Source organism: Sturnus vulgaris, unplaced genomic scaffold (genome assembly GCF_052056855.1).
Source record: "Sturnus vulgaris isolate bStuVul1 unplaced genomic scaffold, bStuVul1.hap1 Scaffold_120, whole genome shotgun sequence".
NCBI lineage: Eukaryota > Metazoa > Chordata > Aves > Passeriformes > Sturnidae > Sturnus > Sturnus vulgaris.
In genome coordinates, this window is record NW_028276050.1 from 86,013 (window position 1) to 98,359 (window position 12,347).

A 12,347-nucleotide genomic window follows, 5' to 3' on the forward strand; every position below is an offset into this window, starting at 1 on the left:
AGCAGCCCCGCTGTGTCACAATGACTATTTGGTTCAGGTGGCCCCCACAGTGTCACCATGGCCCCTTGGTTCCACGAGGCCACGCTGTAGAACAATGGCCTCTCAGTTCCAGGAGGTTTTGTACTGTCAACAGTGCTCTCCTTGGTTCTGCAGTGGCTGCTTGCTTCCATAAGGTTCCTCAGTGTCACAGTGGTCTCCTTGGCTCCATGAGGCTCTGCAATGTCCCAATAGCCCATGGTTTCCATGAGCTTCTGTCCCATCAACCATGTCCTTTGCTCCAGTGAGGCCCCGCAATGGCACACTGGACCCTTGGCTCCATGAGGTTCCGTGGTATCGCCATGGTTTCCCTGGATCCGCAGTAGCACTATGGACCATAGGTTTCATGCAGCTTTGCTGTGCTACAGTGGCTCCTTGGTTCCATCAAGTGCCACTGTGTAACAAGGGAATCTTGGTCCCATGAGGTTCTGGACTGTCACAATGCTATCCTTGGTTCTGGACTCTAACAACGGACCCTTGATTCCACGAGATTCCATTACGTCACAATGCTCTCCTTGGTTCCACAAGGTCCTCCTTGTTTCCACAAGGCCTTGCTCTGTCACAATGGACCCTTGGTTCCATGAGCTTCCGTAGTGTAACCATGGTCTCCTGGGATCTGCATTGTCACAATGGACAATTGGTTGCATGGGAGCCTGCTGTGTCACAAGAGAGCCTTAGTTCCATGACGTTCTGGACTGTCACAGTGGTCTCCCTGCTTCAACGAGGCCCTGGAGTGTCACAAGGGCTGCTTGGTTCTGTGAGCTTCCACAACGTCCCAATGGTCTCCTTGTTTCTGCAGTGTCATAGTGGACTCTTGGTTCCATTAGGTTCCTAAATGTCACAGGTCTCCTTGGTTCCATGTGGCCCTGCTGTGTCACCACAGCCCCTTGGTTCCAGGAGTTTCTGGGCTGTCAGCAGTGGTTCCTTTTCTTCCAATCAGGCACCGCTGTGTCACACTGCACCCTGGCTTCCATGAAGTTCTTCAGTGTCACAGTGGCCCCTTGGATCCATGCGGTCCCATAGTGTCACCATGGTCTCCTTGGATCTGCATTGTCATAAGGGACCATTGGTTCCATGTGGCCCGGCTGTGTCACAGTGATGTGGATTCCGTAATTGCCTTCAGCGTCACAATGGAGCCTTGTTTCTGTGAGGCTCTCAACTGTCACAATTGTCTCCTTGGTTCCATCAGCCCCCGCTGTGTCACAAGGGTCCCCTTGGTTCCATGAGCACACCAAAGCTTTGCATAAACATTGAGCAGCACCTGCTTAACACACCTGGGAACATCTGTCTGCATTCAAAAGAGAGGTCACAGCTGAGAAAGGCACCAGCAGCTTCCATCTGCAACACAGATGCAGGGAAAGGACAAGGACAGAGAATTCAGCTGGAAGACTCTGAGAATTCTGCATCCAGACATCATTTCTGGTCTCACTGTCCCTAGTAGAAAGGTGTCATCATTCCAGGCAGCCTGTACTCAGCATGGGCTTCTACAGTGGGGGTTTGTCGTTTAGGAAACCTGCTCAGGCTTTTCCCTTCTTTCCTCACAAACAGGAATACTTGTCCCGGGCCTGGATGCAGGCAGAACCCTGAGGAGAGCACGTGGGACATGGTGCAGTGGGCAGGGACAGCCAGCTGCAGAGTTCAGGGGGGAAGGGCTTCCGGTGCAGGGCCAGGGATGTCAGTCCCAGCTGGGCCATGTCAGACATGTCCCCAGGCTGGGCTTGGGGAGCAGCTTGTCCAAACAGGGTCAGCCTGCAAGGGGCTCATTCTTCTGTGGGCCCACACCTCCTAAGGAGACGTTCAGCATCAAGATCACCTGGGGAATGCCTAAGTTGCTTCTTCTTGGAACTGAAAAAGAAAAATTACTCCCTTTTATAACACTGAAAATCGTGAGCTGTACCTTGAAATCTTCCTCCTTAAGAGAACTCCAAAGTGACTCCAAGCACTGCACAAGGCCTGGAGACTGGAAGACATTGGAAAGAAGACAAAGAGCTCCTGAGGGTTTTCTGTATTTTAATAATCCCCAACGGTGGATTTGGGGCTGAGTCCAGGAGCCCCAGGCACTGAGAGAATGTTGAAGAAGCTGCTCAAGGAGTCAGAAGCAAAACTCCAAGTCCCTTGGAGCATCAGTGGCCCCACTGAGGGCAGGGACTGCCAAAGGCTCCCCAGGGAGTGGTGAGAGCAGATCCTTGAGGCCAGGATTGCAGGAGCCCGAGGCTGTGAGCAGGGAACTGCAATGCTGAGCAAGGCCTGGGCTGGTTGGAGGAAGCAGAAAGGCCAAGGCCTGAGCCCAGGCCTGGGCCAGCAGGGCCTGTCCCTCACAGGTGGCTCGGGGCTGTTCCTGGGGCACTGGGATGGGAGAGGCAGCAAGGACAAATGTCATCAGGCTGTGTGACACTCCAGATGCTCATGGAACCAAGGGCCAGTGTGACACAGCAGGGCCTGATGGAAACAAGAGGCCATGCTGAGCCTGCGCGCCTGTAACACCCCAGAACACTGAAATGCTGAGGGTGAGCAAAGATTCCTTTCCTCGAGTTTGATGCAGAGTAGAAACCCCAGCCAGATATTCTCAAGAGGTCAAAACGACACAAAAGTGTACTGGAAAAATACAGAAAGCCGAGCTCCTTTGGCAAATGATTTCATACAACATCCAATTCAACGTGCAACACTTAGCGTAGCAGGAACATCATTAACTCAGCCCATTTAAGATGGAAACCTTTAGGCATAAAAATGTTAAACTACCCAAAAACATTCCAGTAAAAGAGGATAAGAAGGTTAAAAGAGAAAAAAGAGACAGAAAGACAGAAGATCTCCAGATAGATATGCAGAGAGCTACCAGCTGCTAGGCTTCCAGTGTGGGTGAGACACAGACCCAGGAGATTTCAGGATTCAGACCAGGGCTTGACGTCATGCCCGATTTTTTCAATTCCCTAGCGTTTTGTAAGCTCTCCTCTTTTCGGGGACATCTGCTTTCTTCCCACTCACTGCTGTGTTTCATTGCCTTTGTGTGGGATTGATTGACAGCTCGGCCAATCAGAGCTGGGTGGGCGCGGCCCCTGCTGTGTGATTGATTAACGGCTCAACCAATCAGAGCAGGCTGGGCGCTGCTCCTGCTGTGTGACTGATTAACGGCTCAACCAATCAGAGCAGGCTGGGCGCTGCCCCTGCTGTGTGATTGATTGACGGCTCAGCCAATCAGAGCTGGCTGGGCGCTGCCCCTGCTGTGTGATTGGCAGATCTGCCAGGCCATGGCTGGGGGTGGGGCTCTATCCCACCTCATTCCAAGGTCTGTCCCAGCCCCAGCCCCACTCGGCCATTCCGAGCATCCCGACGGGTCTGGGGACATTGATGTCATCCAGCCTCTGACAGCGACCATGGGGACACTGCGGAACCTCATGGAACCAAAGAGACCATTTTGACACTCTGGTGCCTCATGCAATCAGGGCCACCTTTGTGAGACTCAGGACCCCAGTGGAACCAAGGGTCAGTGATGAAGCTGTGCGGCCCAGAGAACCAAGGAGCCTTTGTTACACAGCAGGGCCACATGGAGCCCAGGGGCCTTGGTGACTCTGCAGGACCTTAGGGAAGCAAGGGGCCATTGTTATCACTACTGAAGCAGGGAGAATATTGTGACAAGGAGAATATCGGGACACTACAGGGACTCCTGGAATCAAGGAGAACATTGTGACCCTGTGAGGCCCCATGGAACCAAGGCAACATGGAACAGGTCTGGCTGGCTGGGCCTCCCGGGGGCCACCTGGCAAGACTGGCTGATCCTGGAATGTTGAGGACTGCCTCTCCTCAGCTCCTGGAGCACTGAGGCTCTGTGCTTTCCTTCCTATGGAAAAGTACCATCCCCTTTTGCAGGTTCCCACGGCTGAAACTGATATTCCCCCTGAAAAAGCACTACATACAAGGCTTGCTCCCAGCCAAAATCTGCTAGGAGTAACAGCTCTGGGTGGCCACCGTTTCCTGAGGGCTGCCTCTCATCTACCACTCTAAGGGTCGGTGTGAAGTTTCCCTCATTTTTGCCTCATGACCCTCTCAAGAAGACCTCAAGGACCCCCGCCCAGGTTGACTCTGGACAATGATTTTCTGGCCTGCTTGAGGTGGGTGCTTGCCAAGGGACTCTTTGCAGGTGTGTTGTGCTCACTGGACTCTGCTGTCATGGTACCAGCTGAAGCCTGCATGTACTGCACGACCGCACCTGTCTCTTGGAGCACCACACAATGCTCCATAAATCTCCCCACCTCTTGGCCACAAGCCACTCGCTTTGGAAAAGGACTATGAAAGAGCGATCCTCTGGAGAAGACCCTGAGTACTCCCCACGGATGACCACCCTTCCATTGCCTGGCCCACCATGACGTTGGTCTCGTCTGTTGGTAGCTATTTCCCCCTTCCCCTCTTTTTCTCTCTCTAGACTCCATTTCCTATATCTCTCCCCTCTATCGCAACTGAATTGTTTGGCATTCAATAAAAATGCATTGCTGTTGTTGAATAAACTGATTTGTCCCCCGCTATTTGCCTGCTATTACCTCTGAGATCAAACAATCCCCGGCCTGTGTTGGTAGATGGTGACACTCCCCCCCCCTCCCCCCCCCCCCCCCGCAAATCCCCCATCCCCCTGCTTCTCCCAGTTGATTGCTGATCGTGCTGTGACATGGAATGGAACATCCCTTGGGCCAGTCCAGCCCAGCTGTCCCATCCCTGTTCCCTCAGGAACACTTGCCCACCCCAAGCCCATGGGTTGGAGGGGCTTGCAGACACGCCTCGTGGGGGGAGCATTGTGACAAGGACAGGAGAACAGAAGAACATTTACACTTATCAAGGGCAGAGAACAGAAGAGCACAGCCTTGGAGAAACGCACAAAGGATGTAGCTGAGGCAAACAGAGCGTGCACAAAATGCAAGGAGAATGTCAGCTCAGCTCTGCAAGGCTGACAAAAGCAGAAGTTATACACAACAATAATATTGCCCTTCCTCAAAAGCGGGAATCAAAGAGCAGTCACCTAAAAAGGACAGTGCATGTTGAAGGCAGACTCCAAAGAACCATAGAAGGACTTGTGAGAAGGGGTGCAATTATGGCAAATAAATTCCAGGTGGGGTTAACTAATGAATACATCATCAGTGTGAGTGATAAAAGCTCCGATTGCCTGGTGGCCAGTGCACTCGAGTAGATGAAGGATTGCCCAAGTGGCCACCATGGTGTAATAAAGAATACCTGCTCTCAGATCCTCAAAACCGTGTTCAAAAGTTGCTATCCAGCAGATTTCAGTATCAGTGGTGTCCCTGACTCCATTATGCCCCTTGCACACTTTCACGAGGGCCCCTTGGTTCCACGAGGCCCTGCTGGATAACAGTGGACCCTTGGTTCCATTTGGGTCTGTACTGTCAAAATGGCCTCCTTGGTTCTGCACTGCCACAATGCTCTCCTTGGTGCCACGAGGCCTTGGTGTGTCACAACAGCCTCTCGGTTCCATGAACTGCCATAGTGTCAGCACCGTCTCTTGGATCTGCAGTATCACGATGGACAGTTGGTTACAAGCAGCCCCGCCGTGTCACAACGACTATTTGCTTCAGGTGGCCCCCACAGTGTCACCATGGCCCCTTGGTTCCACGAGGCCTCGCTGCAGAACAATGGCCTCTCAGTTCCAGGAGGTTTTGTACTGTCAACAGTGCTCTCCTTGGTTCTACAGTGGCTGCTTGCTTCCATAAGGTTCCTCGGTGTCACAGTGGTCTCCTTGGCTCCATGAGGCTCTGCAATGTCCCAATAGCCCATGGTTTCCATGAGCTTCTGTCCCATCAACCATGTCCTTTGCTCCAGTGAGGCCCCGCAATGGCACACTGGACCCTTGGCTCCATGAGGTTCCATAGTGTGACATGGTTGCCTTGATTCCAAGAGGTTCTGCTGGGTCACACTGGACCCTTGGCTCCGTGAGGTTCCGTGGTATCGCCATGGTTTCCCTGGATCCGCAGTAGCACTATGGACCATAGGTTTCATGCAGCTTTGCTGTGCTACAGTGGCTCCTTGGTTCCATCAAGTGCCACTGTGTAACAAGGGAATCTTGGTCCCATGAGGTTCTGGACTGTCACAATGCTGTCCTTGGTTCTGGACTCTAACAACGGACCCTTGGTTCCACGAGGTTCCATTACGTCACAATGCTCTCCTTGGTTCCACAAGGCCTTGCTTTGTCACAATGGACCCTTGGTTCCATGAGCTTCCGTAGTGTAACCATGGTCTCCCGGGATCTGCATTGTCACAATGGACAATTGGTTGCATGGGAGCCTGCTGTGTCACAAGAGAGCCTTAGTTCCATGACGTTCTGGACTGTCACAGTGGTCTCCCTGCTTCAACGAGGCCCTGGAGTGTCACAAGGGCTGCTTGGTTCTGTGAGCTTCCACAACGTCCCAATGGTCTCCTTGTTTCTGCAGTGTCATAGTGGACTCTTGGTTCCATTAGGTTCTCTAAATGTCACAGGTCTCCCTGGTTCCATGTGGCCCTGCTGTGTCACCACAGCCCCTTGGTTCCAGGAGTTTCTGGGCTGTCAGCAGTGGTTCCTTTTCTTCCAATCAGGCACCGCTGTGTCACACTGCACCCTGGCTTCCATGAAGTTCTTCAGTGTCACAGTGGCCCCTTGGATCCATGCGGTCCCATAGTGTCACCATGGTCTCCTTGGATCTGCATTGTCATAAGGGACCATTGGTTCCATGTGGCCCGGCTGTGTCACAGTGATGTGGATTCCGTAATTGCCTTCAGCGTCACAATGGAGCCTTGTTTCTGTGAGGCTCTCAACTGTCACAATTGTCTCCTTGGTTCCATCAGCCCCCGCTGTGTCACAAGGGTCCCCTTGGTTCCATGAGCACACCAAAGCTTTGCATAAACATTGAGCAGCACCTGCTTAACACACCTGGGAACATCTGTCTGCATTCAAAAGACAGGTCACAGCTGAGAAAGGCACCAGCAGCTTCCATCTGCAACAGAGATGCAGGGAAAGGACAAGGACAGAGAATTCAGCTGCAAGACTCCGAGAATTCTGCATCCAGACATCATTTCTGGTCCCACTGTCCCTAGTAGAAAGGTGTCATCATTCCAGGCAGCCTGTACTCAGCATGTGCTTCTACAGTGGGGATTTGTCGTTTAGGAAACCTGCTCAGGCTTTTCCCTTCTTTCCTCACAAACAGGAATACTTGTCCCGGGCCTGGATGCAGGCAGAGCCCTGAGGAGAGCACGTGCGACATGGTGCAGTGGGCAGGGACAGCCAGCTGCAGAGTTCAGGGGGGAAGGGCTTCCGGTGCAGGGCCAGGGATGTCAGTCCCAGCTGGGCCACGTCAGACACGGTGAGGCTGGGCTTGGGGAGCAGCTTGTCCAAACAGGGTCAGCCTGCAAGGGGCTCATTCTTCTGTGGGCCCACACCTCCTAAGGAGACGTTCAGCATCAAGATCACCTGGGGAATGCCTAAGTTGCTTCTTCTTGGAACTGAAAAAGAAAAATTACTCCCTTTTATAACACTGAAAATCGTGAGCTGTACCTTGAAATCTTCCTCCTTAAGAGAACTCCAAAGTGACTCCAAGCAGCTGCACAAGGCCTGGAGACTGGAAGACATTGGAAAGAAGACAAAGAGCTCCTGAGGGTTTTCTGTATTTTAATGATCCCCAACGGTGGATTTGGGGCTGAGTCCAGGAGCCCCAGGCACTGAGAGAAGGTTGAAGAAGCTGCTCAAGGAGTCAGAAGCAAAACTCCAAGTCCCTTGGAGCATCAGTGGCCCCACTGAGGGCAGGGACTGCCAAAGGCTCCCCAGGGAGTGGTGAGAGCAGATCCTTGAGGCCAGGATTGCAGGAGCCCGAGGCTGTGAGCAGGGAACTGCAATGCTGAGCAAGGCCTGGGCTGGTTGGAGGAAGCAGAAAGGCCAAGGCCTGAGCCCAGGCCTGGGCCAGCAGGGCCTGTCCCTCACAGGTGGCTCGGGGCTGTTCCTGGGGCACTGGGACGGGAGAGGCAGCAAGGACAAATGTCATCAGGCTGTGTGACACTCCAGATGCTCATGGAACCAAGGGCCAGTGTGACACAGCAGGGCCTGATGGAAACAAGAGGCCGTGCTGAGCGTGCGCGCCTGTAACACCGCAGAACTCTGAAATGCTGAGGGTGAGCAAAGGTTCCTTTCCTCGAGTTTGGTGCAGAGTAGAAACCCCAGCCAGATATTCTCAAGAGGTCAAAACGACACAAAAGTGTACTGGAAAAATACAGAAAACCGAGCTCCTTTGGCAAATGATTTCATACAACATCCAATTCAACGTGCAACACTTAGCGTAGCAGGAACATCATTAACTCAGCCCATGTAAGATGGAAACCTTTAGGCATAAAAATGTTAAACTACCCAAAAACATTCCAGTAAAAGAGGATAAGAAGGTTAAAAGAGAAAAAAGAGACAGAAAGACAGAAGATCTCCAGATAGATATGCAGAGAGCTACCAGCTGCTAGGCTTCCAGTGTGGCTGAGACACAGACCCAGGAGATTTCAGGATTCAGACCAGGGCTTGACGTCATGCCCGATTTTTTCAATTCCCTAGCGTTTTGTAAGCTCTCCTCTTTTCGGGGACATCTGCTTTCTTCCCACTCACTGCTGTGTTTCATTGCCTTTGTGTGGGATTGATTGACAGCTCGGCCAATCAGAGCTGGGTGGGCGCTGCCCCTGCTGTGTGATTGATTGACGGCTCAGCCAATCAGAGCTGGGTGGGCGCTGCCCATGCTGTGTGATTGATTGACAGCTCAACCAATCAGAGCTGGGTGGGCGCTGCTCCTGCTGTGTGACTGATTAACGGCTCAACCAATCAGAGCTGGGTGGGCGCTGCCCCTGCTGTGTGATTGATTGACGGCTCAGCCAATCAGAGCTGGGTGGGCGCTACCCCTGCTGTGTGATTGGCAGATCTGCCAGGCTGGGGGCGGGGCTCTGTCCCACCTCATTCCAAGGTCTGTCCCAGCCCCAGCCCCACTCGGCCATTCCGAGCATCCCGAGGGGTCTGGGGACATTGATGTCATCCAGCCTCTGACAGCGACCATGGGGACACTGCGGAACCTCATGGAACCAAAGAGACCATTTTGACACTCTGGTGCCTCATGCAATCAGGGGCACCTTTGTGAGACTCAGGACCCCAGTGGAACCAAGGGTCAGTGATGAAGCTGTGCAGCCCAGAGAACCAAGGAGCCTTTGTTACACAGCAGGGCCACATGGAGCCCAGGGGCCTTGGTGACTCTGCAGGACCTTAGGGAAGCAAGGGGCCATTGTTATCACTACTGAAGCAGGGAGAATATTGTGACAAGGAGAATATCGGGACACTACAGGGACTCCTGGAATCAAGGAGAACATTGTGACCCTGTGAGGCCCCATGGAACCAAGGCAACATGGAACAGGTCTGGCTGGCTGGGCCTCCCGGGGGCCACCTGGCAAGACTGGCTGATCCTGGAATGTTGAGGACTGCCTCTCCTCAGCTCCTGGAGCACTGAGGCTCTGTGCTTTCCTTCCTATGGAAAAGTACCATCCCCTTTTGCAGGTTCCCACGGCTGAAACTGATATTCCCCCTGAAAAAGCACTACATACAAGGCTTGCTCCCAGCCAAAATCTGCTAGGAGTAACAGCTCTGGGTGGCCACCGTTTCCTGAGGGCTGCCTCTCATCTACCACTCTAAGGGTCGGTGTGAAGTTTCCCTCATTTTTGCCTCATGACCCTCTCAAGAAGACCTCAAGGACCCCCGCCCAGGTTGACTCTGGACAATGATTTTCTGGCCTGCTTGAGGTGGGTGCTTGCCAAGGGACTCTTTGCAGGTGTGTTGTGCTCACTGGACTCTGCTGTCATGGTACCAGCTGAAGCCTGCATGTACTGCACGACCACACCTGTCTCTTGGAGCACCACACAATGCTCCATAAATCTCCCCACCTCTTGGCCACAAGCCACTCGCTTTGGAAAAGGACTATGAAAGAGCGATCCTCTGGAGAAGACCCTGAGTACTCCCCACGGATGACCACCCTTCCATTGGCTGGCCCACCATGACCTTGGTCTCGTCTGTTGGTAGCTATTTCCCCCTTCCCCTCTTTTTCTCTCTCTAGACTCCATTTCCTATATCTCTCCCCTCTATCGCAACTGAATTGTTTGGCATTCAATAAAAATGCATTGCTGTTGTTGAATAAACTGATTTGTCCCCCGCTATTTGCCTGCTATTACCTCTGAGATCAAACAATCCCCGGCCTGTGTTGGTAGATGGTGACACTCCCCCCCCCTCCCCCCCCCCCCCCCCCGCAAATCCCCCATCCCCCTGCTTCTCCCAGTTGATTGCTGATCGTGCTGTGACATGGAATGGAACATCCCTTGGGACAGTCCAACCCAGCTGTCCCATCCCTGTTCCCTCAGGAACACTTGCCCACCCCAAGCCCATGGGTTGGAGGGGCTTGCAAACACGCCTCGTGGGGGGAGCATTGTGACAAGGACAGGAGAACAGAAGAACATTTACACTTATCAAGGGCAGAGAACAGAAGAGCACAGCCTTGGAGAAACGCACAAAGGATGTAGCTGAGGCAAACAGAGCGTGCACAAAATGCAAGGAGAATGTCAGCTCAGCTCTGCAAGGCTGACAAAAGCAGAAGTTATACACAACAATAATATTGCCCTTCCTCAAAAGCGGGGATCAAAGAGCAGTCACCTAAAAAGGACAGTGCATGTTGAAGGCAGACTCCAAAGAACCATAGAAGGACTTGTGAGAAGGGGTGCAATTATGGCAAATAAATTCCAGGTGGGGTTAACTAATGAATACATCATCAGTGTGAGTGATAAAAGCTCCGATTGCCTGGTGGCCAGTGCACTCGAGTAGATGAAGGATTGCCCAAGTGGCCACCATGGTGTAATAAAGAATACCTGCTCTCAGATCCTCAAAACCGTGTTCAAAAGTTGCTATCCAGCAGATTTCAGTATCAGTGGTGTCCCTGACTCCATTATGCCCCTTGCACACTTTCACGAGGGCCCCTTGGTTCCACGAGGCCCTGCTGGATAACAGTGGACCCTTGGTTCCATTTGGGTCTGTACTGTCAAAATGGCCTCCTTGGTTCTGCACTGCCACAATGCTCTCCTTGGTGCCACGAGGCCTTGGTGTGTCACAACAGCCTCTCGGTTCCATGAACTGCCATAGTGTCAGCACCGTCTCTTGGATCTGCAGTATCACGATGGACAGTTGGTTACAAGCAGCCCCGCCGTGTCACAACGACTATTTGCTTCAGGTGGCCCCCACAGTGTCACCATGGCCCCTTGGTTCCACGAGGCCTCGCTGCAGAACAATGGCCTCTCAGTTCCAGGAGGTTTTGTACTGTCAACAGTGCTCTCCTTGGTTCTACAGTGGCTGCTTGCTTCCATAAGGTTCCTCGGTGTCACAGTGGTCTCCTTGGCTCCATGAGCACACCAAAGCTTTGCATAAACATTGAGCAGCACCTGCTTAACACACCTGGGAACATCTGTCTGCATTCAAAAGAGAGGTCACAGCTGAGAAAGGCACCAGCAGCTTCCATCTGCAACAGAGATGCAGGGAAAGGACAAGGACAGAGAATTCAGCTGCAAGACTCCGAGAATTCTGCATCCAGACATCATTTCTGGTCCCACTGTCCCTAGTAGAAAGGTGTCATCATTCCAGGCAGCCTGTACTCAGCATGTGCTTCTACAGTGGGGATTTGTCGTTTAGGAGACCTGCTCAGGCTTTTCCCTTCTTTCCTCACAAACAGGAATACTTGTCCCGGGCCTGGATGCAGGCAGAGCCCTGAGGAGAGCACGTGGGACATGGTGCAGTGGGCAGGGACAGCCAGCTGCAGAGTTCAGGGGGGAAGGGCTTCCGGTGCAGGGCCAGGGATGTCAGTCCCAGCTGGGCCACGTCAGACACGGTGAGGCTGGGCTTGGGGAGCAGCTTGTCCAAACAGGGTCAGCCTGCAAGGGGCTCATTCTTCTGTGGGCCCACACCTCCTAAGGAGACGTTCAGCATCAAGATCACCTGGGGAATGCCTAAGTTGCTTCTTCTTGGAACTGAAAAAGAAAAATTACTCCCTTTTATAACACTGAAAATCGTGAGCTGTACCTTGAAATCTTCCTCCTTAAGAGAACTCCAAAGTGACTCCAAGCAGCTGCACAAGGCCTGGAGACTGGAAGACATTGGAAAGAAGACAAAGAGCTCCTGAGGGTTTTCTGTATTTTAATGATCCCCAACGGTGGATTTGGGGCTGAGTCCAGGAGCCCCAGGCACTGAGAGAAGGTTGAAGAAGCTGCTCAAGGAGTCAGAAGCAAAACTCCAA